Raw genomic sequence first — 27940 nt, forward strand, 5'->3', positions numbered from 1 at the left:
CATTTTCATTCTCATTATCATTCTCATTCTCATTCTCATTCTAATTCTCAATCTCAATCTCTATCACTATCTCATTTTTAATATCAATCTCTATCTCTATCTCTCTCTATCTCTATCTCTATCTCTATCTCTATCTCTATCTCTATCTCTATCTCTATCTCTATCTCTATCTCTATCTCTATCTCTATCTCTATCTCTATCTCTATCTCTATCTCTATCTCTATCTCTATCTCTATCTCTATCTCTATCTCTGTCTCTGTCTATATCTCTATCTTTATCTCTATATCTATCTCTATCTCTATTTCTATCTCTATCTCTATCTCTATCTCTATCTCTATCTCTATCTCTATCTCTGTCTATATCTCTATCTTTATATCTATCTCCCTCTATTTCTTCCTCTAAACATATCCTTATCATTCCCCTCTCATTATGTACAAGAGCGACCAGCTATATATAATCTCAAAGGGCAACCTTTATCATTTAAGAATCAGCATTTCTATTTCTTTCACTACCTCACAAATATCAAGTATCCCAAAGGATACAAAAACACTCTAGAAACAGATCGAGAAAGAGAACTATTCGGAAATTATTTTTGATCTATCTTTGACAAAAACTAGATCTCACTAAGTAATATAACTCGAATTCGAAGTTCATCATTCATAAGAATTTTTAACCCTCATACTTCCAGGATTGAGATGTGCTCTTAATCAAGATTTACTTTTGTCACAGGGTATATATATTTTTCTATATTTAATAGATTAATTTGAGGACTGGCTTTACAAGTGGGTAATCGTAATTGTATTTTCAACACGTTGTCCAATTAAGTCGATCATTGGGATTCCGAGAGCCAAATAAAACTTGAGCTTTATCAGGTTAACCATACTTCTGGTCTCATTAGAGTTCTATAAAATCCACTTCAGAGAACCAGGTCTAAGTTCTAATTGTAATTCTATCAACCTTAGGGGAAAATTAGTTCTTTTTAGGACTATTCAGTCAACTAGTGCTATAACTCCTAATATGTGATGTTCAGATTTTCCCTACGGAATATTTGTGCGCAAAGATAGGCTAACGTGTAGATTTACCATCTACTTATGTACATATTTATTTGTGGTTTGTGTGTGTGTGTGCTCTAAATAAATGTATGCATAATTTATTAAGTATGTTGGTTTTTGTTTACAGCATTTTTGTTCGGTTGTTTAGATGGCTTTTTTGTTGCATTCGTATTATTTGCATTTAAAATATGCAACAGAATAAAAATATAAATACCTTTAAATACATTTTATTTCACCAACAATTAGTTATAATGCGTATAATGATTACCCAATAAACCGCTGGTTAAGAGTTATTCATAAAGTGTAAAGTTCATGAATCATGGCTCATGATAATGGCAGCTTATTAGGACACTATATATAGTCACCACCAATCATTTGAGGGTTCTACTTAGAGCTACAAAAGCTTTTATAGAAACACGTTATAAATAACCCATAATTCCCTAAATGGTAGACTACGGCCTAGAGGATTTTTATTCAACAAGAAGTGTTAAATCTGCTATGAAATGACCGGCCTTCCTTTTCCAATTTAGTCAACTTTCGATAAATACAATTCCATTACGTGAATATTGACTCTCCTACGTGACTTTGCTTTATTTCGTCTCCAAACGTCTCTCGGAATAAAAGGAATCAATACTGTAAGGAGAACGAGATCACCTGAAAACTTCCTATACGTCTGAAGCTAAACGACACAGCCTCATGTCACACGAATATTGATAGGAAGAGTGTAAAGGAATTGGGCACTAAGGTCCGTTATGTAAAGTAGTACTTGAAGACAATTATTCGCTAAGTTATGAGTTGTATATACCCTAGCATTATTATAAGCCAAGGCCTTTCAGACAAGCGTCACCTGGAGCGCGACAATCCCATGAGTTCTGCATACGGGAAAGTGAGCGAGGCTACTTTTCTGCAATTCTTCTCCCACCACTTCTGATGGTCTTCTGATTTTATTCTGATTTATCTATGTCTCTGAACGGCAAATTAACTAATAATTTTCATACGTAGTGGTCGAAATATGTCATACAAGTTACAGAAATAAAAAAAGAAATGTCGACATATCCAGATGATTCTACGCGTCTAAAGCTCTCTCTCCCTATATATCTACAATAAACAGTCGGTGGTCAATCAAAACTGGCTAAAAACGTGAAATTATCTGCTCACCGAAGTGTTCTCTCAATATCCACTGATTGTTGTGATATGTGAGAAGTGGCGCCATCTTGTTGAAACCAAATGTCGCCGAGGTCAGGACCTTCTATTTCAAGCATGAAATAGTCGGTTATCATGATGCAATAACGGTTGCCATTGACGATGACGTTCCTACCGGCATTATTTTTGAAGAAATATTGACCAATGGTTCCACCTGCCCACAAAGCACACCAAACCGTTGTTTTTTCTTGATGCAATGGCAGCTCTTGTATCTCTTCAGGTTGCTCTTCATCCCAAATGCGCCAAATTTGCTTGTTTATATACCCATTGATCCAAAAATGGGCCTAATCGCTGAACGGAATTTGGTTCGAACGTCGAACCTTATTGGAACTTGGAACAAAAGCCCAAAGTTCGAAGAGATTTCGCTTGGTAATGTCGGGCGGTTCTAGTTCTTGCACAAGCTATGCTTTGTATGATTTCAAATTTAAGATCTCGAGGAAAAGGTGCTAAGTTGCTTCAAACGTCAGTCTGAGTTCTCGCGAACGGCGCCGAATCGAATCTCCACTGTCTCAGCGCTCTACAATTTCTTCACTGCGTGCTGGACGTGGTCTATTCGTTCGAATATTATTAAATAATGAATACTGAGTCTCAAGATGGGTGATGGTGGTGCGAATAGTATGCTCAGTAGGCCGTTTATGTTGACCATCGGTTCGGCGAAGCGCGCGAAACGTGAATTTTCGTAATAAATTTGAACAATTTGAATACGTTGCTCAGGCGTCGGTGATCAAGATAACTACCAGCTCCTATAAGTAGATATCGTTCCATTGACGGTTCTTTTTAATCTACAGGTCAAAGTTCAAATCTAATTGGCCAATGTAGTAATAAGGATGGTACATTTCAAAGAGAAATAGGTAGGGAACTCAACTAAACATCTACCAAAGGTGCCTTTGTTTACGATTTGCTTTCCATTTGGTTAACGGGTATATTTGTACGCATAATTGGTTCGTGTGTATGTGTGTGTGTAAGAGTATTTGAATTGTGTTAGTGTCGGTTTGGCGCGTGGTCAGCTCATGTTGGTCTATTTGTTTATCGTTTACAATTGCGACACTTTTTTCCCCACAACTATTTTTCACACACCTACACATTTGTATATATAAGCATACACTCACATATACAAGCAAGCGCATAAAGCAATCCCACTTGGCCGCACACAACCGTTGCATTGTTTATGCATGAAATTATTGCATTCATTAAAATCTAAACAAAAACGTTTAGATTTTGTAATTTGTTGGTTATTGCAATTGCAAATGCGAAAAAAGAAAGAACGCGGCAAAAATAAATAAATAAATAAATGGTATTAAATGAAATGGGCATTTAACAATTATATAATATTTGTGTATTTGCACAAATTCAGCCGAAAATTGAATATGCAAAGCTTGCTGATGTTTGTTTTTGCTGTTGTTGTTGTTTTTTCCCCAAATCCTAATAGAAAATCAACACTAATTATGCCATTTAAGCTACCAAATGAGGTTGGATTTAAAGTTTGGAAATACCAACGAAGACCGTTGACAAGTTAAGCACCGAGAACATTTGTGAAAGCCGCTGGTTGGTTGGGAATTTTATGGTATTACATATTAACTAATACAAATGAAGGGATCAGAGGTGCACACATACATATTTAATGAAATACTAAACATTATTTTTTTTTAATAAATAATAATCTAACCTAAAAAGCTGAGCAGTTTTGAAAATAGAGTTACGAGGGTCTAAAAAAATATAATATAGCATGAAATCGTATCCATATAAAACCACTATCCAACAAAGAACTCTAGCTATTCGAGTTCGGTAGATGTGTTTAACATTTTTTGACCAAACAAGAGATTTGGGCATCTACTCGTCCTGAGCATGTTCCTTTTCCATCGCAGTTGAAGGCTGTTCCCACAGTAGCAGTATCAGAAACCGTTTCTCGTACCCCTCCAGCTGCTATTAGAATCCAAAAATCCTTCTCCGATCCTTTATTACAAAGATAGACCTAGAAGGAGGAGAAGCAGTACACTGGAGCGGTTATTTGTCAAACATATACCCGACATTTTGTTGAAATCAGCATTTGATCTTTCAGCACGAAGTCTAAGACACCTCGAACAGCATCAGAATGCTCTCGATCACAAACTGAGAAACACCACTATCATTGTTGAATAGGCATTAGAATAACAGGATTCTCTAGATAAGTAAAGGTAAAAGATAAAGAACCTTCAGCTTTAGTTAAAATATAGAAAGGAAATTGCGTGTCAGTGCAGTAAGTTTCGAGAGTAAATATGTGGGTTGCGGTGCTACACGTGTTTTGCAAATATTAATAGCATTTGCCATTTATCATATTCTTCGTTGAAACCCAAATTTTTCAAAAATATGATAAAATCTATTTTTTTACAAAAAATTAAAATTTCACCACACCATGGTGAATTTTATTATTACTTAAAACCACCAAAAACATTTGCCCCTTACCATATTTTTTCGTTAGTATGCATTTAATAATGTTTTACAACAAAATAAATTTTCACCACACTGTGGTGAATTTTTTCAAAACATCAAAAACTATAGGTATGAACATATACGCATTTATAACCTTTTAGACAACAAAAATAATAAATTGCAAGTGACGCCATTCGTGAGAAATACAAAAATTCACATTGACATTTAATGCCTTACTTCATTACATATAAACCTTTATCCCATTATGCGCATATTAAGCGCATTTCACAAATCAACTAATATTTAATTTTTAATCTAGAAACAAAGAAGCGCACAACATGCTGCATTTACACTCAAAATGGCTTAAAATAATTACTTTAATTTGATTATTATTTGTAGTTATGCATTTGTAATTGTCAACGGCATACATAAAGTTGCCATTTGACGTTTGGCATTTGCGTACACACACACACCGCTTTGTTATTTGTTATTATTTTTGTTTTATTATTTTTCATGCAGATTATTACCATTGTATCTATGGTTGTTGTTGTTATCATTGTTGGTCACACACCATTTTTTGTGTTATTGTTTTTGGTGTTATCAACGCCATCAACGCGGGCATTGCCTATACAACTGTCGCAACGCTTTTGGTTTATCATTCAAAGTGGCAACCGCAATGTTTGTCGTTGGCATTTCAACAATGCAACAAAATAGGAAAAATTCGCATGCTATCAAAAAAATCTCAATATATGTATGGTATATGAAAAAAAGCATAATCTAGCGGTTGCATATGCTATATAGTACATGGGTGTGTGTGTCTGTCCTTGTGTCGACGGGAATAGAAAATAAAAAGTGACGCGCGACAGCGTTTAGCTGACAGTGACAATAATTATTTGTATTATTATGTATTTCAATTGTATATAAATATATATAAAAGTACATATTTGCTACATTTATCTACATTTATACATATATCGATATGAGTGATAAGCATTACAAAACGCTTTGGTGTCCATTTATGGGTTGCTTGCAGCCTCCCACCTCAGACCTAATATAGCCATTTATATATTACATGCAAAAATAGTTGCGACCATCAACTGCTAGCCGTATGATAAAGTGTCACCAGACGCATTCACAACCAAATGAGGCTGACAACTCCTGTGGGTGTGGGTGGAGCCATACACACATCTACATACGTACATGTATTGCCCGTGTGCATTTGTCAAAACATTTGTTGTGACCCCTTTGGTGAACTTGTAAATGACATCATTATCGCTTTATAATTACGCCAGCGGCCAAATACAATAGGGATTAGTGCAAGTAATTATGTGTATTTGATAGTATGTGTGTGGTATTAAAGCCTAAAGCATAATTGGTGGACAATATTTGTTGATTTTTTAAATGAAACATTTTTTATAAAGCCTCCAAAGCTTTAATTTTCTATAATCGACCGCTGACTTACTTCATCAGACAAGACCTTTGGGTTTCTCGAAAAAATACTAGTTGTTGTTATTGCTACTTATGACAACATTTCGACTAACAGTTATAGTTTAGAAATACTTTCCTGTATTCATCTCATCACCATTAAAGAACTTCTTCTTCTTAAATATTTCCATTAGAAATCCTTCTAAAACCATTTTTTCCATTGTCAATGAAATAAATACAAAAAATTTTTCAGGGTGGCAACTCTGTTTCAAATTCCAACTTAATTAAAGTCTTTATAAGCACAAAACTCGAAAAACACATTGCATACGCCAAGAAATCGAAGCGGTATATATTTTCAAACAATTATTTACTTACCACGTTGACTGCCAAGACCATTTTCTGAAAACTGTCCATACATGACATTTTGATTTTTTCACATTATATTACTAAAAATTCTATTTGTAGATCATTGGTATCATCAAAAATCAAAAATGATGTTTTTTTGATGAGAAAAAGGACCTATGAGATATCTCGTAGTTGGCAGTCAACGTGTAAAATTAGGTGGCAACTCCATAATTTTTAATAATTTTTATATAAGATAACGAAAAATTATTTAAAAATGGTAATTGATTTTATATATTCTATATGAAAAATTCCCGAAAAATTCCATAAATAACCTCAACGCACACATGTTTTGTAGTAAATGAGAGCCGTAAAAATTTTAATAGGAAAATAGATATCACGTCATCCTCATTAGTTTAGTCGATTAAGCAGTTACAGTTGAAAGTATAATCAAATAAGAATGAAAATTTCAATTACATAAACCCAACAAGGAACTAGCTGTATTGGATTCCAATAAGAAAATGAAATCAGCCACCCCTTTAATTACACACAAACATTATTTTGTATTGGAATGCACATCCGCTAGATGGCCGAAGGAAGTGTGTAGAACGAATACAACAAAAACAAATATGTAAAATGTGTTTGTCAGCAGAGCTACCCTGTAAGGAAAATTTTGCTAGGCTACCCTAGGCGGACATAATTGTAATTAATGTTGTATATTTGTAGTAAATAATTCTTGGAAAAAACATTTCGGATGCATGGACCATCATAATTATCTTGATGAGCTGCCTAGTTACTTGTTTTTATCTATTAAACAGAATTATACAAAAATAAGTAAGAAAATGCTAAGTTCGGGTACAACTGAACAATTTATACTCTCGCAATTTATTGATGAAATTTTATTAAGAAAACACTATTTGACCCATATATTGGGCATAAAGTCTAATATCATCATAAGTAGTATATGACGGCAGAGGTAATTCCTGAACCGATATCAGTCATTTTCACCACCAACATATGTTATATCCAAGATTATGTTATATATAGATTAAGCTTCCCTCTGAATTAAATTAAGATATCTGATACATTTACCGATATTTTCGGTGAAAAATTACCCTAAGGCACTGAGTTCTTCATATTCGATATCCGGGACATGGAAAAGTTATAGTCGCTTTCGACAAGTGATGTCAATTTTTATGCCGCTATCTTAATTCGTTCCTTATGTATAAATTATAAAGTGAAGGAATCAGATGGCATTCAAAATTGAGTTATATGGAAAGTAATCGTGGTTGTAAACCGATTTCGTCCATTTTTCGTATTATCAGGGTGTTCAGAAAGTATTACGTACCAAATTTCATTGTAATCGGTAGTTCCTGAGATATCGTTTTTGCTTTATAAGTGGGCGACGCCACGCCCATTTTCCAATATGTAAAAAAATCTGAGTGCACCTTTCTTCTACTATTTCTTCTGTAAAGTGTTTCTGACGTTTCTCGTTAGTAACTTAACGCACTTTTAGTAATTTTTAACCCAATCTTTGTATGGGAGGTGGGCGTGGTTATTATCCGATTTCAACTATTTCCATGGTGTAGGGTGGGGTACAAAGCACAACTTGTTGCATTGCGTTCAAGTTCTGCTCCAGAACTAAGAGAGAGTAAATTATGTTACTACAAGCACTAGAACTAGGCTTTTCCTACTGGGTATTGCGCATCCAACAAACCAACTTACAACCCATGTAACAGTAAAAGCTCACTTAATAAGTAATATTAGTATAGAATTTGACATTTCTGCATTGTTGTTGTTCTTATATTACTTCAAGTCAGCTGCCAAACGAAATAAGTTATACTTGTACATACAAATACAATTGTGTCTTTAATATACATACCACCACACATGTAACCTCTTGCACTATATTGCATTCATATGTTTTATTGTTGTTGTTGCGCTCTTAATTCGTAATACGAGCTACACTTAAATGACTTGTCTCTCACTTGTCAATCACACACCTCTCACCTCGCCTTCTGTGCGCGCGCTCCCATCACTGCACTTTCCAATGTCAGTCGGTGTGATTGACAGCAATCACACTGTCCATCAAGTCTGTCTACCTATCAATTCTGCAACCCTATCTACTGTTGTTGTTGTTGGTTAAGAGGCTAATGTGGCGCGCACTCAATGTGGCAGCAACACCACCCCAAAACCAAAGGAAGGCAAGCAGCAACTAAACTTTTGTATACTAGTGTGTGCTGTTGAGACTACTGATGTTGTTGTTATTATTGTTATTGTTTTTGTTGTTGTTGTATGTTTGTGTGGGTGTTTTTTGCGATTATTTTCTTGTTGTTGTAAATTCTTATTGTTGTTGTAATAAATTTGCATTGTTGTAAATTTGTATTATTGTTGTGAATTGTTTTTATTTTTCGTTGTTGTTGTAATTTTTATTGTTACTGTTGTTGTGGTTGTTCTAATTTTTATTGTTATTGCTGTTGTTGTTGTAAATTTTATTCTCATTGTTGTTATTTTTTAGTCCTTTCTGTTGTGTTGTAGTCTGTTTATGTTTTTTTTTTCTTCTTGTTGTTTTTGTATTTCTTATTTGTTGTTAGCCTAACTTGCTTACAATAAATCATTTAATTCTCTATTAAACGCTAATCCAACCGGTTTGCGTTCTCATGCACAGACATGCACAAACACACACATACAATCAAATTTTTGCACATGTGCGCCGTTATTTACCATTGACTTACCTTAGTTATGCAGCTTTGATGATAAATTTTTCCGAAATTTCTGCTTATCTTGAACCCTTGAGCACCCTTCAACAACACCACAATTCCCCACACTCCTGCACTTTCACTAAACACTACGATTTCTCATAAATATTCCAGCCGCACTAATTCAACTCGTTAAGCACTACAACAACAACAACAACATACACTCAAATGTATGCATATTTCACACACACAATAAATAAATAAATAAATAAACTTTTAGCACAGAATTGTTTGTTGGCAACCACCTGGTCTGCTTGCAATCGAAGGCAGTGCAAGGCGCGAACTGGCGAGCGTCACATTGTGGACATCGTAAATTTGCGCCCAATAAAAAGCAAAAAAAGAAAAATACAACAAAAACAACAAATAAAAGAGTGCAAAGAGCAATCAAACACAAGGAAAACGACAACAACAACAAGAATAACAAACAGCGCACATAACGCATAAGGAGCATAAACTACGAGGCAGATTTACTTACAAAAACAAACACACACACAACCATGCATGAATAAGCAAACACAAACACTTCCAGACGACATGCATCTGCAAATGCATGCAAAGAAGAAGAAGGTCGTGGCGACGTCGTTCAATTTCTGCAAGTCGCGAAAATGTTCAAGAAAAGCACATTGCTCTCGCGCTCTCCCTGCTTTGGCGCTGCACATATGTAGCTCACATGCACACACACACATACAGGTGTTTTCTCAAGTCAAACCAACACAAATCGCGGCTGCACAAGACGAATTGCGCGCAAACAAAACAAAACAAACTTTCGCAACAGTCTTCGGCAGCGGTGGGTTGAGGCGCTGTTAAAGCGGTGTTTGTAGTGCTGTGGTGCGTGGTGTGGTGTGCCCAGCTGTGGTGCACTTGAGTGCAAATTATCGCACTTTGCTAATACGTCAAAGCTGCTGGCTGGTAAGCAGGGCTTGGTAATATCGGTGGAACTGGATTTTTAGTGGCGGTGGGGTGGCTGTTAGTTGACTGCTGCACAAGTGGCGTTGGAAAGAAATAGTGTATCAGCGTTGGTAAAGTGTTCGTGTTCGTGCGCGTGTGTTTTGGTGTGCAAATTTCGTTCGTGTTTGTGCAAAAGCCGGTTGAAGTGTTGTGTTGTTGTGTTAGCGCTGTTTTTAACCCGTGTGTTGTGCGTGTGGCGATTAAGTACGCGTGTGAAATGTGTAGTGAAATCAATGAAAATTTGTGTGAAGTGATTTTTTTTCTAGTGAAATGTGAGATATGAGAAGAGAAAGAAGAAAAGTAAGTGAGAGCATGTGAGCCTTTTTTTTATTTAAATTTATAAATTTATCACTTTTTGAAGAAAAAATAATCTATATTAAACTGGTAAATAATAATTTATTAATATATGTAAGGATATTTTAGAATAGTCGATGTAGTTGAGAAAATAAATACAAAATTTTACATATTTGCATTATTTTTACTAATATTAGCATTTGTTGCAAATCTAGTTTATTTTCTAGTTCATATGGATCTATTCCCACTTAAAAGGTGCTTACGTCGTAGATTTTAATATATATTTTAACTCGCTTAAAAGGTTTTCTGAAACAAAAAAGAATTTTTTCATTTAAACCCAATTTTCAGGATAATTGCTCCAATTAAGATATATAATTATGGTTTTAAGTCAGATTCAAAGTCCGTTCTCGAATGTTACCCAAGCTAAAATAAAAGAAATACGAACGAAAATGAAAATCCAGTTCACTTGTACTTCATCCGACTTGCAATTTTTAAGAGCTTAGAAGAAATATAAGGATATACAGTGGAACTTCTCTAATTCGAATCACCATAATCCACAAAAAAACTTCGAGTTAGAGAGACTTCTAGTTATAGAATTTTGATATTTTTTTTTTTCAAAAAGTGGTTAAATATAGATTTTTACGTGTTTTTATTTATTTACTTCGCATAAAGTTTTATGTATATAATCTTAAAACATAAATTTTATAATTTTGATTGTTGCAGTTTTGTTTTATTTGGCTCTTAGCGTCTGTATCCCATGCCTATGTTACATGATTTATGCAATCCACAGATGTAATTTTATATTTTTTGTTCGCCCCCGTACGATATAGAGGGACTCTTTTAAAATTGTTCTTTGATAGTATAATTTTAAATTTTGTATTATGCCCTTGTCGAAAAGTTCAATTTATCGAAGTAAATTTGTATGCAAGTTGCCTTCTATTGCCTATTCAAAAGTTCGAGTTAAGGAAGTTCAAGTTATGGAAGCAAATTTGTATGAAATTTGATTTCTAAACGCTATTGTCAACTCAATAGTTCAAGTTATGGAGATATTCGAGTTATGGAAGTTCCACTGTATTTTAATTCAATTTCAATTTTCTGAGAAACCACTCCTAACGGATATCTCTATTAGACGGACACCTTCCTTGAGCGGACCTTTGTTCATGCACCAAGTTAAATTTTTAGAGCAAATGACCCTCTCTTGGGCGGAAAAAAAACAATCGAAGGTGAGTCCGTCCGTGATAATTATAGTTGTAATTCAGTATTAAATGTTCCAGATTTTTTTTGGAATCCACATTAATTTTGAAATACTTCTCATACCATCACTTCCTCATTACTTATTTCCAAGTTCAAACGAACGGATGAAAATACGAAAAGGACGTTCGAATTAGTTCTTGAGCATTTTATGTTAAACTCTTTTGTAATTAGAAATTTAGGAATTCCAAAATTGTGACTTAAATATTGTATTTGAAAAGAATTACGTTTATATGTATATGTAAATTGTCTACAATACATACATAGCAAGAATAGTTATTGATGTACTACAAGAAATATTTTGGGTCAAAATTTTTTAATAATGTGATATTTTAAATATTTTTATATACTACATACATATGTACATTTAAAGAAAAAAATTATTATATTAAAAAAAAATATTTTAATATAATTTTTAATCTAAATTGTTTCCATTATATCTAGACTAGTTCAGTCAACGGAATCTATTACATATTAGCACCATTCAACACTAATTAGCATATCAAATTTTTCTAAATTCATTTACGGGTTAAACAATATAATCCAACTGGACTGCACAGTACCGTTCTCACGCCTCCGTTAATTTTCTTATTTTTATTTACCTTAACAGCATGCTCTTGCAATTAACTGCATTTTTAGCTCTTTAAAAATATTACTCTTAAATTATTATTTTTTCAATTTTATTTACTCTTCAACAAAATCCACCTGTAGCCTGCTGTCGCTCTTCTAATAAGAAAAATTTCTCCACTCAGGAATACTCTTTCCAATAAGGAAGCTCTCATTCTCTTAGAGAGTACAAAGTCGTTTATACTCTTCAATTTGTTTGCTGCTCTAGAAATTCTCTTTCTACTCGCTTCAAAATTATTTCTCTTCTGCCGTAGCGCTGCTCGCCAAATTATGCTACATATTTACCCGATTTTCCCCTTTTAGCTGGCATAATTCTATTTTCACACTTTGCTATCGTGCGCTGCTGAGCGCTCAGCGTTAATATATTGCTGTTGTTGTTCTCAGTAGTGGTGTTGTTGTGGTATGATTTGACGCAATTTTTGTTTTTGCCGATTTTGAATTTCATTCATAATAAATCATTTGTTTCGTTGGTTTTGTGTTGCGGAAATGTGCAAAGAGGGTACTGGCTGCGATCATATACATTTGTACGTACGTATGTGTTAATTTTTCTTACATTGCTGCACTGCACTTTGTGCCCTCGTCATTTCGCTGCAGTGGTAATTATTGTTGCTATTGCTTTATTTTCTTTTATTTCATTCATTTATTTTAATTTTTTTTGTTACTACAACTATGTACTCTCACGCTCTCAGCGGCGCATTGTTAGGGGTGCGCTCTGTTTGTTGGCGTCGCCGCTGCTGCTGCGCTGCTGACTGCGTTCGACTATTGCTTGTTGGGTTGGGTTAAAAGCGCTGAGGAGCTGTCAGTTTTGCAATAAATTTGCAAACATTTAACTTTTTCTTTGCTGTTGCTGTTGTTTTTTTTTAATTTCTCGTTCTTGTTGTTTGAGGCGGCGAGTTTTTTCATACACGCCATTTGTATGTATGTATGTATGTGTGTTTATAGTTATAAATAAATCATGCTTGCGTATAAACACACAAGCACATTGGTTTGGGGTGCATTCATTTCGCTTTTAACTACCTGTAAATGTACGCGTATTTATAAATGCTCATTTGTAGCAAACAAATGTTAATTTGTATGTGGCTACAAGCACACATACATTCTTATATATGTACATACATATATGTATACTTCTCGCTTAGCATACTTTTTGCGCTTTTGGGTATCTTCCGTGTAGACATTCAATTATCTGTTTTTCAATTGGTCTTCGATTGAAACAGGAAATCTGTTTTTGTGTGGTATTTCTAAATGCTACAAATATAGAATATAGCTAACTGTAAATTTATAAGTACTTAGAGTAGAAAATATTTAAAATATTCTGCAATTACTTAAGTGCTTTTTGAGTAAATATAGAGTCTAAAAGATAACAATTATGCATTGTACATATGTACTTCCATAAATACACATTTTAGCGCTTATTGTTCCCCTTCTTATGTAATTATGTATATACATACAGATATTGTTGCATTTTGCCGACGGCTTTTCAGCCATTTTATAGTGTTCGAAAAGGAGGCGGTGACTTTTACTAAATACAGCTGTAAGAAAAAGCTATGTCGATACATTAATAGGTTCACTTCAATATGAGTATATGGAAATAAAAAAAATAAATTATTTTTTTGTTTTTCATGTAAAAAACATATCAAAATTTTCAAACAATACATCCATAGCTACCTAATATTTTGTCTTGTTGATCTTGGAATCTTAATCTCGTCAATGAAATCAAATAGCATGACATTTCGTTTCATTATTATACAATTATTTTTGTCACAAGTAAATTCCTTTTTCCCATAGGATTTGTGATTACTAAACACTAAGTTAGAACTTAAAATATTATCACCCCCAAAAAGTTTATCCAGCTCGGGAGGTTTAGAAACAAAATAAATATGTGTCTATGCATTTAAATATAATCACATAAATACTTTTATTGGCTGTAAATTATGTTGTTTTGAAGCTTTTACCACAGCAACCTTGATCTGTAGTACATCTGTGTAGCTAAAGGTGGTTTCCCGCATAATTGAAAAATATATCATCCTTATAGGTTTTTTTTTTATTTCAACTACTAATTCTTTGATTCTGTTGAGTGGCTATACTGGTGTAACCCATGAAAATTAGACGATTTTCGTGATGTTTTTTTTAAGAGAGTACTTGATCGAATATTTGGTAGTTTTTTGGATATAATAAGGTATATTGTCAGCTATACTTTAAACTTTTTTTTTTTTAAATATTGAAAAATAACGGAGTTATGTGCTGCCAAAAAAAGTTCCGAATGAGTAGCTGAAACAAAAAGTTTCAAAAGATTATTAAAGTTGAAGATATTTCTAAACAATGACCTACGATTTTTGTCAAATATCAAAAATTAACAAAATGGCTTAGTTCTGAAAAAAAAATTTCGTTATTTTAGGTAAAAAATCGTCGTTTTTTAATGTCAAATTGATAATTTTCCACAAATCAAAGAGAACGTAGGTCATTTATAGTAAATATATTCAATAATACTCAGTTTCAATTTGAAGTCGATCGGTCAATTTCTCGTTGAGTTATGATGTCAGCAATTTTGAAAATTGTCGTTTCGAGAAAAACGCATTTAAAGTTTCAACTCTCTTGGGTTATATGTAACTGCGTGTGGACGCTCTTTAGAACGCTGTCATTCAAAAACTATTCAAGATACGATCTTACCGCAAAGGTAATTTTTTAAAGTAGAAACTACCGAATAAGCACACTGCTCCTTAAATAATTTTTGTAACTAATGTGAACGATATCTCTATGCCGTATGTTTTAAAGAAAGTGAACGATATCTCTATGCCGCATGTTTAAAAATTATTTAAGTAATATAATAAATTAATCACTATCTACAGTATATTTTGGTTAGATATAATAGAAAAAGGGCTTAAGAAATGAGAATCTTCATATGTATGTAGTTTTGTAAAATTTTAATAAAAGTAGTACTCGATCTCCAGATGTTTCTAAACAAAATATTTTTTTAATAATATTCAAAGTTAATTGAAAATTTTGAAGATTTTACAAATATCTTTTCTAATGTTAATCAGAGAAGTGATTTCAATGTTTAATGAGCTTAATGATGGTTTACAGAGAATAAATTCAGATTGAACTAAACTGGACAAAAGATTTGCCTAAGGGTTTTATATATTAATTAATATAATGTTTTGTGCCACTTTACAGCAGTCCTCCAAAAAAAATTCATAAAAAAATTTTGTTGGTACTTGAAATTTTACAATGGACTTAGGAAAGAAAATATTTCAAGAATATTATTTCTTCCAAAAAATTAAATTCACTAACATAATTTATCTTCAGAAAAACATATTGCATCAAAAAACTTGCAGACAGCTCTCAAGTATAGGTGCATCCAAATGCGAAGCAACGTAATGGTTCGCATCACATTTAGATAGTTAAGTTCGGTAAAACATCTACATTTTTCGAGCCAATTACAAAACGTATTTAAATGTAAAATATATAAATATTACACTATAGAAGAAATAAATGATGAAAAAATATTTAAATCATGGAACAATGCTTATTTTCTAAATCAAATATAAAATTGTATTTCAATATATTTTTATATATAATATTTTTTTTACATTCCATATGTTCAATATGAAGAAGCCAATATTCTCTTCTTCGCTGTATTCAAGCTCTGCTTTTTCTGAAAATAAATCGCATTTAAACAATATCATTCAATTTAATGCCTTTTCAATTCCTGTAGAATAATTGAAAGTCAATATGGAGTAGTTCATAGCTTAGGTTTCTTATAACATTTTTAACATGTATAACTACATACTCTTATCTTCAAACTTCGTATTCACATCAGGTATTAATTTTCGATACAATTATTATTATATTACTATATACTAAAAAGTAATTAAGTTCATTATTATTAAAAAATATATGTATATATTCATGATATTTTTGCTTCCACACTCGGTAATCCTCAGATAATTATGAAATGTAATTTTGTCAATAATATTTTTTTTTGAAATTCAAGTTCTTTTTGTAACTATTACACTATTTAAATTATTTTTTGAGTGGGTGAGTGCCAAAAGGGTGGTCTACTCGGATAATTTTTCAAAGAAGGAACGTATTGTAAATGTCATAATTCTCAAACTTATATTTAAGATTTTACAGATTTTGATAATTTAAATTTAATTTTATACGTTTATGACTACTGCATTACTATGTTAATTAAATTTGAACCCAATTCTTCAGTAAAAGTTTCGTGTCATCTTTAACTGCAGTTTGTTTTTATTTCAGCGAGTTGCTTTTGTCGCACGCTAACAAAATTATGTTGCTATTTATGTATAAAAAGCATTTAATTGAGCAATTTCGTCAACACTTCAGCGACCATTTACTGCCTATAAATATTCGCCAAACGCTAAATAGTTTTTCATGCTTATGTTATATTTTTCTATATTTCTTTTTCTTATTTTTTATAATAATAATTCACGCCGCATCACATGAAAACTATTTATTTTTAGTTCACACATTTACACATTTCCATCATAATAAAATATTTCAATAATATTTCTATTTTTGCTTGTGCACATAAAACATATACTTATTAACGCCAAGCACACCAAAAATCAACGCGATCAACAGCAGCAGCAACAACCACACCAGACTAATAATCACAACATTGTCACGTTGTTTGTTGTTTTTATTGTTGTTGGCTTTTGCTGCTACCGCCTGACACTTTGGCAGCATTAACTTGTAATTATGGGTGTGTGTGTGTGTGTTTGTGTGTTAGACAACTGACTGCTGCTGCTCTTAAATCATTTTGATAATAATGTGCTTTACCACATCTTCGCTTCCTTACTTACTTGCACACTACCGGCCGCCGAAGGCTCGCAGCAGCGCTATTTAGTTCAGTGTATGTTTGTTTGTGTGTATATGTGTGTGTGTTTTCTGTATATTTTTAGTTTCCTCTACTTTACTGTCACACAAACTAAATTGATCGCGTTATTTGCTTCAACTTGTTGATGCTCTATGTTAAAATATTAATTTTTATACATAGATATGTATGTATGTATGCTTATTGTTGTTGTTTCTATTTTTATTTGTCTGATTTTTATGATGTGCAGTAATTTGTTGGATCGTTAAATTTTTTAATAGACTTCAACATACAATACAAGAGTTGATTGCAGCACTTTTGTTGCAAGCATATACTTACATATGTATAAATAAATGCATAAATAAATAATGTATATAGACAAAAAAATATATGTAACAAGTATGGAACGCCTAAGTTCTGGTGCAACCGGACATTTTATACTCTCGCAATTTATTGATGTAATTTTATTGAGGTTACACACAATTTGACCCACATATTCGGTAGAAAGTCCAATAGAATAACGAAAATCATCATATATATTATATGAGGGCTGAGGTAATTCCTGAACCGATTTCACTAATTTTCACCACCAAGGTACACTATATACCAGACTATACGTCCACTAAATTTTGCCAAGATATCTCACATTTTAACGATATATGCGGAATAAAGCCCACCGTATTTTTGAAAAACCTATATATATATACATGGGAGCTAGGGGAAGTTATAACCCGATTTTAATAATTTTTGAAACAGAGACACTCTATTAGAAGAAAAAGATTCCTTCTGAATTAAATTAAGATATCTGAGAGATTTGCCGATATTTTCTGTGAAAGATTATCGTTAAGCACTGAGTTCTTCATATTCGATATCCGGGGCCTTGAAAAGTTGTAGTTCGATTTCGACAATTTTTCTCACAAGTGAAGTCACAGATTATATGCAGTATTTGTGTAAACTTTTATTCCGCTATCTTCATCGGTTCCTTATGTATATAAGGTTTTTGACCCATATGTAGACGACGTCACGCCCATTTCCCTTTTTTTAATCTGAGTGCAGCTCTCCTTTGTCATTTTTCTGTATATTTTAGTGTTCCTGACGTTTTTCGTTAGTGAGTTAACGCACTTTTAGTAATTTTCAACCTAACCTTTGTATGGGACGTGGGCGTGGTCATTATCCGATTTCAACTATTCTCATGGTGTGTGATGTGGTATTTAAGAGAAACGACTGCAGAAAGTTTGGTTTATATAACTTTATAGGTTTGCGAGATATTCACTAAAAACTTATTTATGCGAGTGCCACGCCCAATTTTCAAATGAATTTACATATGCCTTCCTAGTGCGATCCTTTATACCAAATTTTAGCTTTATTTATTAGGCTTAGTTATGACACTTAATAGGTTTTCGGTTTTCGCCATTTTGTGGGCGTGTCAATGGTCCGATTTCGTATTTCCATTTTCAATAGCAACCCTCCTACGATCCCAAAGAATGTGTGTACCAAGTTTCGTCAAGATATCTTAATTTTTATTCAAGTGCATTTCAACTCGTCTCTTCATCCTGATCATTTTGATATATATAATCCTATATCTAACACGTTTAGTTTTAAGACTTACAAACAACCGTTATGTGAACAAAACTATAATACACTCTAAGCAACTTTTGTTGAGAAAGTACATGCACATATGTATATATACTTTTATATATGTACCTTTAAAGAGCTATCGAGCGCTAGTTGCTGACAACTCAAGCGTGTCGCAGCCAGCAAAAATGCCTACAAATGTTCATATGTACGTTAATGTATATAAGAGCGTACATATTATGAATGCCTTCCTGACCACAAAAGCAATGCTTTCAATCCTTTTTCTTCCATTTTTAATTATGATTTTCCTTGTGCAAGTCATTCGTTTTTTTGAAATTTAATGTGTCTTCCTTAATGTTGCACTAATGAGCAGCTGTCCCGATATTGGAGTGAAAAAAAAGTTTTAAAAAAATTCTAAGAAAATCCTATCAAATATGTTAAACGAGTCTGTCTCGCAAGCGTCGGCCATAAAATTCGTCACATTTATCGTCCAATTTGAGGCGTTGTGTTTGTCAACACGCTGCTTTTAGGCTTTTTAGTGTGATTTTCAAGCACTTCTTGCCACTTTTACCCGCTCTCGGCCATTCTCACATGCTTTCTTTACTTTCTTCACACACTTACCCCTCTCCGAAGAATCACAGACATCACTTTATTTTAATTTTTCTTAAATTTTTTATGTTCATTTGATGATTTTATGGTTTTTTTGTGGTTGCCGTACTTCAACTACTTGTTATTGTTGTTATTGTTGTCTGTTGTTCAATCAATTTGTATGTGTGTACTCGCGATTTGAGTGTGTCGTGTTTTCTTTTACGAGCTTTGGCTTTTGGTGCATGTGTTTCATAAAACACTAAAAGCGATTTTTATTGCTCGAAAAACACTCAATAAAAGCGAATTATTGACGTCGATTTGTAGTTGGCGGGTGGCCGTGCAGTGCACACTCGTCACCGCGCTCCACCAGCAGCAGCACTGGCAGCTCCTACATTGCGGCACGAACGTCACTTGCTACTACACTCGCCGCTGATTTGTTGAGGTTTCTATTTATTCCCGACGTTTAGTACAATTTTTCACCATTTTTTGGTGTTTTTGTATATGTGTATGTATGTATGTACATAGCTTTGAATTCCGTTTGTTTTCAAATTTAAATTTGTTGCACGAACACCGTGCAATGCAGGCAGACAATGTTCTCGGCTGCGCGATTAGGCGCAATCTTTTGTCTGCGGCCGGCGCAACAGTTGGCTTCTGCCACGCAAAGTCACTTTGTGTGTGTGTTTCTATGTATATATGCTCCACTGCATTCGTGTAGGCGGCCTCCCGGTTTGTCAGCGAAGGTGTAAATGCATTTTTATGCCCTTGTAAACTATTTGGTTAGTTGAATTTTTTTTGCGCTCGTTCGCGACTCGTGCCTTCAAATACATATGTGATTATGTACTTGTGTGTGCAACTGTGTATGAAAATATAAATATACTTACGAATGTAAGTATGTATGTACATATAAATTTAGCGTTTTTCATTGTCGTTCAAATGCGTGACTTTTTCCCATGGTACATATATACATACTTGCAAATATATGTTCCAACATATTAGTATATGTATACATATATTTAAAATAAAATATGAAAAAAAGACATATAAACAGAAGTCTTTCATCGCTTTCGTTAAATGATTTTGATTATAATCACTTCTTATGCTGCAAAGATCAAGTGCACAAAGAAGGAAATGAAATATCCCTAGATATATGGAATCTAGGGAAATTAATGAATCGGTTTCAACTATTCTTCCACCTAGCTACATTATATCCAAGATTCTACGTTCATTTAATTTTTCTAAGGTATCTCACATATATACGATGTATACGGAAATTTGGGAATCCATATATCTAGTATTGGGCTGATTTTGGCCATTTTTGACTCTATTAGAAGGAACACATCTCCTTTGAATTTCTTTAGACTATCTAAGAGATCTTCGGTAAAAAGTAGCCACAAGCACTGATATCTTTATGTTCGATATTTGAGGCATTGAAAAGTTATAGTCCGATTTTGGCGATTTTTAGACAAGCGATGTCACATGACGGTTTCAATGTTCAATGTTCTATCATATCTTATTTTCGTTTCTTACATCGCTTATGAAAATTTATTTCAGTACTGCCTCTTCTGTATCTCATCGGTTTTTAAGTACAACAAGCAAATCTCATCGAAATTTTCGAGAATTTATGTTTCACCAACCTGAACACGATTAGTCAAGATCATTTTCATCTGTAATGCATTTTGAAAGATCTTATGGAAACGGATAACAAAATAAGCATCTCAAGAAGATGGAAATCAGTTCCACACATTGTAGACACTAGAATCTTTCTTTGAACTTTTAGGAATAGTTAGAGGTTGCTTGTTAGTGATTATTTGGATAGGAAAATCTAGACACCAGATAATCATCGCACTTTATTATTATTTGCTCAAATAAATACTCAAATACTGTCTGCTATCGAAACTTTTAGTGAATCAGAAATCGGTTAGTGGATTTTAAGAAAAACTATATTTGTCGTTAAAATTGTTAAATCAATAATGGCAATTCTTAGAGGTCCAGATGAACAAGATTTCTCCAACTAAGGTATGATGTCCGTTGTTGTAGTCGCAGACATTTCGCAAAACATTTTTCGAATTATTTTAAAGAAGGCGGTCGAGATCACAGTATATGACGGGCTAAAAATCCTGGTCAGATACCGTTACGTAGATCCCACCGTCATTAATTTACGACTAACCGTTCCAAAAGGTTAGTTTTTCATATTTTCAAGTTGCTCTAAAATTAGTTCAATGTCAAAAATCGATGATATTGTAACAACTCTTGGGAAAACAGCTATTTCAAAAAGCTTCGTATATTAGGAAGAATAGTCTGTCTATTATACTCGAAAGGAGGCCCAAAATCAGATCTGATACTTTTCTCCCGTAAGAAATATTGTCTGATATATCCAAGGTTTAAAGGTATGAACATAGATCAGTACAAGTATTATATGGAAGTAGGCATGGTTTTGAGCTGATTTCTAGTACCAAGTTTCTTTCGTTATCTGAGTTGTCGAAGGAAGTGATTCAATGCAGGATCAACTGTATCATATACTCAAACTACTAGAGTGCAGTGGTTACCAACTCTAAGAACTTATTTTTTTTAATTCTATTTGTCCATTAGAATTCTAAAATCCCTCTCTAAATTGTTTACATACTCATTCCAAGCAAAATCCTTCTAAACAAAGATATTTCGAACAACCCGAAAAGGAAGCGAACTCAATTAAAAACAGTGCTTGTAACCACGAGTGATGAATATCACACTCATTCATCTTCTATCTAAACAAGTGATGCTATTAACATGATAACTAAATCATGTGGACAACGATGACTGCCAGCTAAACAAACTACAAATCAACAACAAAAACAACAACCAAATAAAACGAAATAGAAAAGTCATGCAGCCAAACTAAAACATAGATCACATGGCACAACGACGGCCACATATGGCAGTGGACAACACGACGACTTCACACATATGTATATATTTCCATGCAACACTTTATGCCACAGCACCACGCTTGCGGCTAGTGCGAAGGCAACAAGGACGAGAGACAAAAGTCAACGAGAGCCAACAATCATACTGACAACTACTATTTATGAAGTGCTGGAGATGGATGATTTTTTGGCTGGTCCAAGCGTTGACCGGTTGACCGATGTGGTGTGTTGAGTAGGTAGATAGTAGTAGTTGTTAAGCTGCACGCCTACAGCGATGTTGTTGTGCGGCAACAATAAAATGGTAGGAAAAACAGTTGACAAACGAATGCAAAGAAAGAGACTAAAGCAAAAGTAACAACAAAAATAATACAACACAACATGGACATTCCATCACTTTGAGCTGTCGCACAAATGGTGGTGCAGCAGCGAGCAACTGGGAGTGGCTGTTGAACGTTTATCAAGCGCTCAAATGACCATTAAATGTGTTCAACGACGCCATCATGGGTGACGTCGTCAACGTAAAAGAACAACAACAACAATAAGTGATGAGGAAAATGTATGCATGTGCATATATGGTTGTTGTTCTTGTTGTTGTTGTAGTAATGAGGAGAATGTTTCTATATAGAATGCCATGATCCACTAGTAGCGTAACATACACATACATATAGACAGCCTAGCGGCATCCGCAAGGACATTCATCAAGCGATAAATTAAGTGAATGACTTCATGCATGCGCCGACTTCTTCCGTCCGCACGCGTGACAGGCACACACATCCAATTGCAAAATCAAACTTCCACACAGCCAAACAATTCTGCTGCCTTCTCACCAAAAAATTTCAATTGGCTGCAGGACCTCTACTGCAGTGCCGTTAGCAACATGCTGACATAACGGTACCGACTACAAAAAGCGCTTGCAACATGTGTACAAAAACAACAAAAAATACAGTAATTGCATAAATAAATAACAATATTTGCGCACTTGTGCTTGTTCTTGTTGTTACTGGCAGTTCACGCGGAAGTCGTTTTTGCATACGTCACCACGCCTACTCAGCAACCAACATACAGCATGCAACTAACATAACTGCCAGCAATCCATCGCAGCAGGGCAAGCATACAACCATTCATTGATAGGCATACATACATACATATACACAGAAGCACAGTTATCCATCCATTTTGCCCGCCAGCGGATCATTCAACCATTTGATGGGAACAATGCGTCGCATTGCTGGCACTTCCGTTGCGATTGTACAACCCAGAGCAAGCTAGCCGCAGGCTTTCAGTGTCGCCGCTACATAACAGTAAGCAATAAGTAAAGCATTATGACAATGTGGCATAAATCTATCGTTGCATGGCTGCCGCAATGCCATCGGTTGGTGTGAGTATTTGCCTAGCCAATGTGATAGCTGGTTAAATAGTTGATATGCAGCTGTTGTTGTTGCTGCTGCTACCGTTGATGATGATGGCGTTGTTGCTGATGAGTATTGATGCTGTTGATGAAAAAAAATACACACTGAACGCTTGCAACAAACTACACTTATACATATATACATATTTATATATACGTATATATAGCAATTGCGCTTCAGTAGCTCCTATCATGGCAAAGAAAAAAAGAGTTAGGTCTGTAATACTGGTTGGCTCAACTGTTTGCACAGCAGTAAGTGACTTAAATTGCCGTCATATCATGCGGAATTGCAGCAATTCAGTCCATTGGTTGTCAATGCGCGTGACAGAGGATCACTATAAATTTAGTAGATAGCCAGGCAGGCGTTTATGCGTTGATTTTGACGCGATGGTGATTGCAAATAAGAATACTACGTTGATTTGGTCGTTTTATAGTAGGAAATCTTGATTATGAATCTTCGACATTTTTGATTTTCTTTTAAAAAGAATCGGATTTGATGTCTATGAATGAAGTAAAGAAAGAATTAGTATTTTTTATATCAATTAATGTTAAGAGGTCGTAAATGCAAATACCTTCATATAGAATTGAAACATGTTCTGCAAATAATTGCTTTATCAAGAGAACGCTTGAGATCTTGAGTCAAATCTTATTTTTTTTCTCATTATTTTCAGAGTCTTTTCTTGGTCTCGAAAGTAAAATATTCCCTAGGTTCAAAGTCTGCATAATTTTGATCGAAAATGGTTAGAGTTTAAGATATTTGTAAGTGTTGTGAGTTCAAACCGTTTCTTTGAAGAATGCAAAACTTGAACTCTGATGCATCATCGTTCCTTTATATCCTTCTTTCATTCCATTTAATTACGATTCAATATCGGTTTTACTTATTTTTCGTACTTTACATTCTTTCTCGCATTCCTAACTTCGCAAAAATAAAATGAAAATTTCTCTTACGGCATTAATTACTATAACTAAACTATAACTAACTTAGGGTTGAAGTCAGAGTGGAAGCTAGAAGCGATACGAAGCTTGAAGCGATAATAGTTCATGCGTGGAATATTGCTATAGAATGTCAAAGTGGAAAAGACAAAGCGAGGAGAGCTGCTACATTGTTAATCGCTGGTAGTAATGCCATCTTATAGCGTTTTTAGACAGATCTTTGCTCGATTTAAATGCTTACAATACAAAATAAAATCTTCTGTTTTTAATTGAATTTAAATCGACTTTAAAATCAAATGCAACTCTGTGACAAAGACGTAGATTATAAGTTCTTTGTCTGCGATTGGCTGAATTTTTTGATAAAAAAAAGCTTCGGTAGATGTTGCTGCTGAAAAATATTAAGGGAGAGGTAGAGTTTTAACGTAAAAAACAAAACTTTTTTTTGTGATTTTTTATTTCAAATATCGATCTAAAGTGTGAACCGTTATTTTCGACTTCCTGTTAAAAAAAATGTTTACTAAACGTAGGGGGGAGGTATTTTATATGAAGAAAATGTGTTCAATGTTTGAAATGAATCGGTCGAGTAGTTTTCAAATGGCAGTGAACACGGACTTCGAAAATATATATATATATATATATATATTTGGCGTAGGAACCGCTTTAAGCGATTATAGCCGAATCCACCAGAGCGCGCCACTCATTCCTCCTTTTTGATTTTTGGCGCCAACTGGAAACACCAAGTAAAGCCAGGTCACTTTGCACTTGGTCTTTCCACCGGAGTGGAGGTCGTCCTCTTCCGCGGCTTCCTCCAGCGGGTACTGCATCGAATACTTTCAGAGCTGGAGTGTCTTCTTCCATCCGTACAACATGACCTAGCCAGCGTAGCCGCTGTCTTTTTATTCGCTGAACTATGTCAATGTCGTCGTATAAATCGTACAGCTCATCGTTCCATCGTCTGCGGTATTCGCCGTTGCCAATGTTTAGAGGACCATAAATCTTGCGCAAAACCTTTCTCTCGAAAACCCAAGAGTCGTCTCATCGGATGTTGTCATCGTCCACGCTTCAGCGCCATACATCAGGACGGGAATAATGAGCGACTTATGGAGTTTGATTTTGGTTCGTCGAGAGAGGACTTTACTTTTCAATTGCCTACTCAGTCCAAAGTAGCACCCGTTGGCAAGAGTGATTCTGCGTTGGATTTCAAGGCTGATATTGTTGGTGTTGTTAATGATATCAATATCATCGGCATACGCCAGGAGCTGTACACTCTTGTAGAAGATTGTACCCTCTCTATTTAGTTCTGCAGCTCGTATTATTTTTTCCAGCAATAGATTGAAGAAGTCGCACGATAGTGAGTCACCCTGTCTGAAGCCTCGTTTGGTATCGAACGGCTCGGAGAGGTCCTTCCCGATCCTGACGGAGCTTTTGGTGTTGCTCAACGTCAGCTTACATAGCCGTATTAGTTTTGCAGGGATACCAAATTCAGACATCGCGGCATAAAGGCAGCTCCTTTTCGTGCTATCGAAGGCAGCTTTAAAATCGATAAAAAGATGGTGAGTATCGATTCTTCTCTCTCGGGTCTTTTCCAAGATTTGGCGCATGGTGAATATCTGGTCAATGGTGGATTTTTCAGGTCTAAAGCCACACTGATAAGGTCCAATCAGTTTGTTGACGGTGGGCTTTTCACAACATTTCACACAATACGCTCGACAAAACCTTATATGCGATATTGAGGAGACTTATACCACGGTAGTTGGCGCAGATTGTGGGGTCTCCCTTCTTATGGATTGGGCAGAGCACACTAAGATCAGTTATCAATTCTTCGCCGCCGTATTTGAATAGCTCGGCCGGTAATCCATCGGCCCCCGCCGCTTTGTTGTTCTTCAAGCGGGTAATTGCTATTCGAATTTCTTCATGGTCGGGTAATGGAACATCTATTCCATCGTCATCGATTGGGGAATCGGGTTCGCCATCTCCTGGTGTTGTACTTTCACTGCCATTGAGCAGGTCGGAGAAGTGTTCCCTCCATAATCCCAGTGTGCTCTGGACATCCGTTACCAGATTACCTTCTCGGTCCCTACATGATAATGCTCCGGTCTTGAAACCTTCTGTTAATCGCCTCATCTTTTCATAAAATTTTCGAGCATTACCCATGTCGGCCAGCTTTTCAAGCTTTTCATACTCACGCATTTCGGCCTCTTTCTTTTTACGTCTGCAAATGCGTCTCGCTTCCCTCTTCAGTTCTCGATATCTATCCCACCCCGAACGTGTTGTGGTCGATCGCAACGTTGCGAGGTAGGCAGTCTGTTTTCTCTCCACTGCGGAACGACAATTCTCATCGTACCAACTGGTTTTTTGGCGTTGCCGGAGACCAATTGTTTCGGCTGCAGCGGTATGCAATGAGTTTGAGATGCCGTTCCACAGCTCCCTTATATCGAGATGCTGATGAGTGCTCTCAGAGAGCAGGAGTGCAAGTCGAGTAGAAAATCGTTCGGCTGTCGGTTGTGATTGCAGCTTTTCGAGTCGAACCTTCCTTGTGTTGAGTGCGTATCTTTGCTGCTACTAGATAATGGTCCGAGTCAATGTTTGGTCCTCGGAGCGTACGCACGTCTAAAACACTGGAGACATGTCTTCCGTCTATCACAACGTGATCGATTTGATTGCGCGTGTTTCGATCAGGGGACAGCCACGTTGCTTGATGAATTTTTTTATGCTGGAATCTGGTACTACAGATAACCATATTTCGGGCCCCAGCGAAGTCGATCAGCCTCAGGCCGTTTGGCGATGTTTCGTCATGGAGGCTGAATTTTCCGACTGTTGTGCCAAAGACACCTTCTTTACCCACCCTGGCGTTAAAATCGCCAAGCACGATTTTGACATCGTGGCGGGGGCAGCGCTCATAGGTGCGTTCTAGGCGCTCATAGAAAGCATCTTTGGTCACATCGTCCTTCTCTTCCTCGCTTTGATGCGGATTGTGGCAAGACGTTCATCCACCGGGGTGAATGCCAGGACTCGGCGACGTAGTCTCTCTCCCACCACAAATCCAACACCGAATTTGCGCTTCTTTATATGGCCGCTGTAGTAGATGTCACAAGGACCCACCTTCTTCCGTCCTTGTCCCGTCCATCGCACTTCTTGGACGGCGGTGATGTCAACCTTTAGTTGTATGAGGACATCAACCAGCTGGGCAGAGGCACCTTCCCAATTAAGAGTCCGGACATTCCAGGTGCATGCCCTCAAATCATGATCCTTAGTACGTTTGCAGGGGTCGTCATCAAAAGGGGGGTTTCTCATCCGAGGCTCGGTGTTTGTTTTCATTGGGGAGATTTTTTTTTTTATGTGGTGGGTCCCAAGCCCTACGCACAACCGCACAAGCGGGCTTCGCC

The 27940-nt window shown here is 35.3% G+C and overlaps 1 protein-coding gene across 1 annotated transcript in view; it reads right to left on the reverse strand.

Moving 5' to 3' along the window:
• LOC105208531 (protein tiptop) overlaps window positions 1-9798 on the reverse strand; it is a 277909-nt gene extending 268111 nt beyond the window's left edge. The window contains exon 1 of the mRNA XM_054226984.1: window positions 9167-9798. The gene's annotated coding sequence lies outside the window, so the exon portion shown is untranslated. The remainder of the gene's footprint in view (window positions 1-9166) is intronic.
• Between the last annotated feature and the right edge of the window lie 18142 nt (window positions 9799-27940).

Source organism: Zeugodacus cucurbitae, chromosome 3 (genome assembly GCF_028554725.1).
Source record: "Zeugodacus cucurbitae isolate PBARC_wt_2022May chromosome 3, idZeuCucr1.2, whole genome shotgun sequence".
Classification (NCBI taxonomy): Eukaryota; Metazoa; Arthropoda; class Insecta; order Diptera; family Tephritidae; genus Zeugodacus; species Zeugodacus cucurbitae.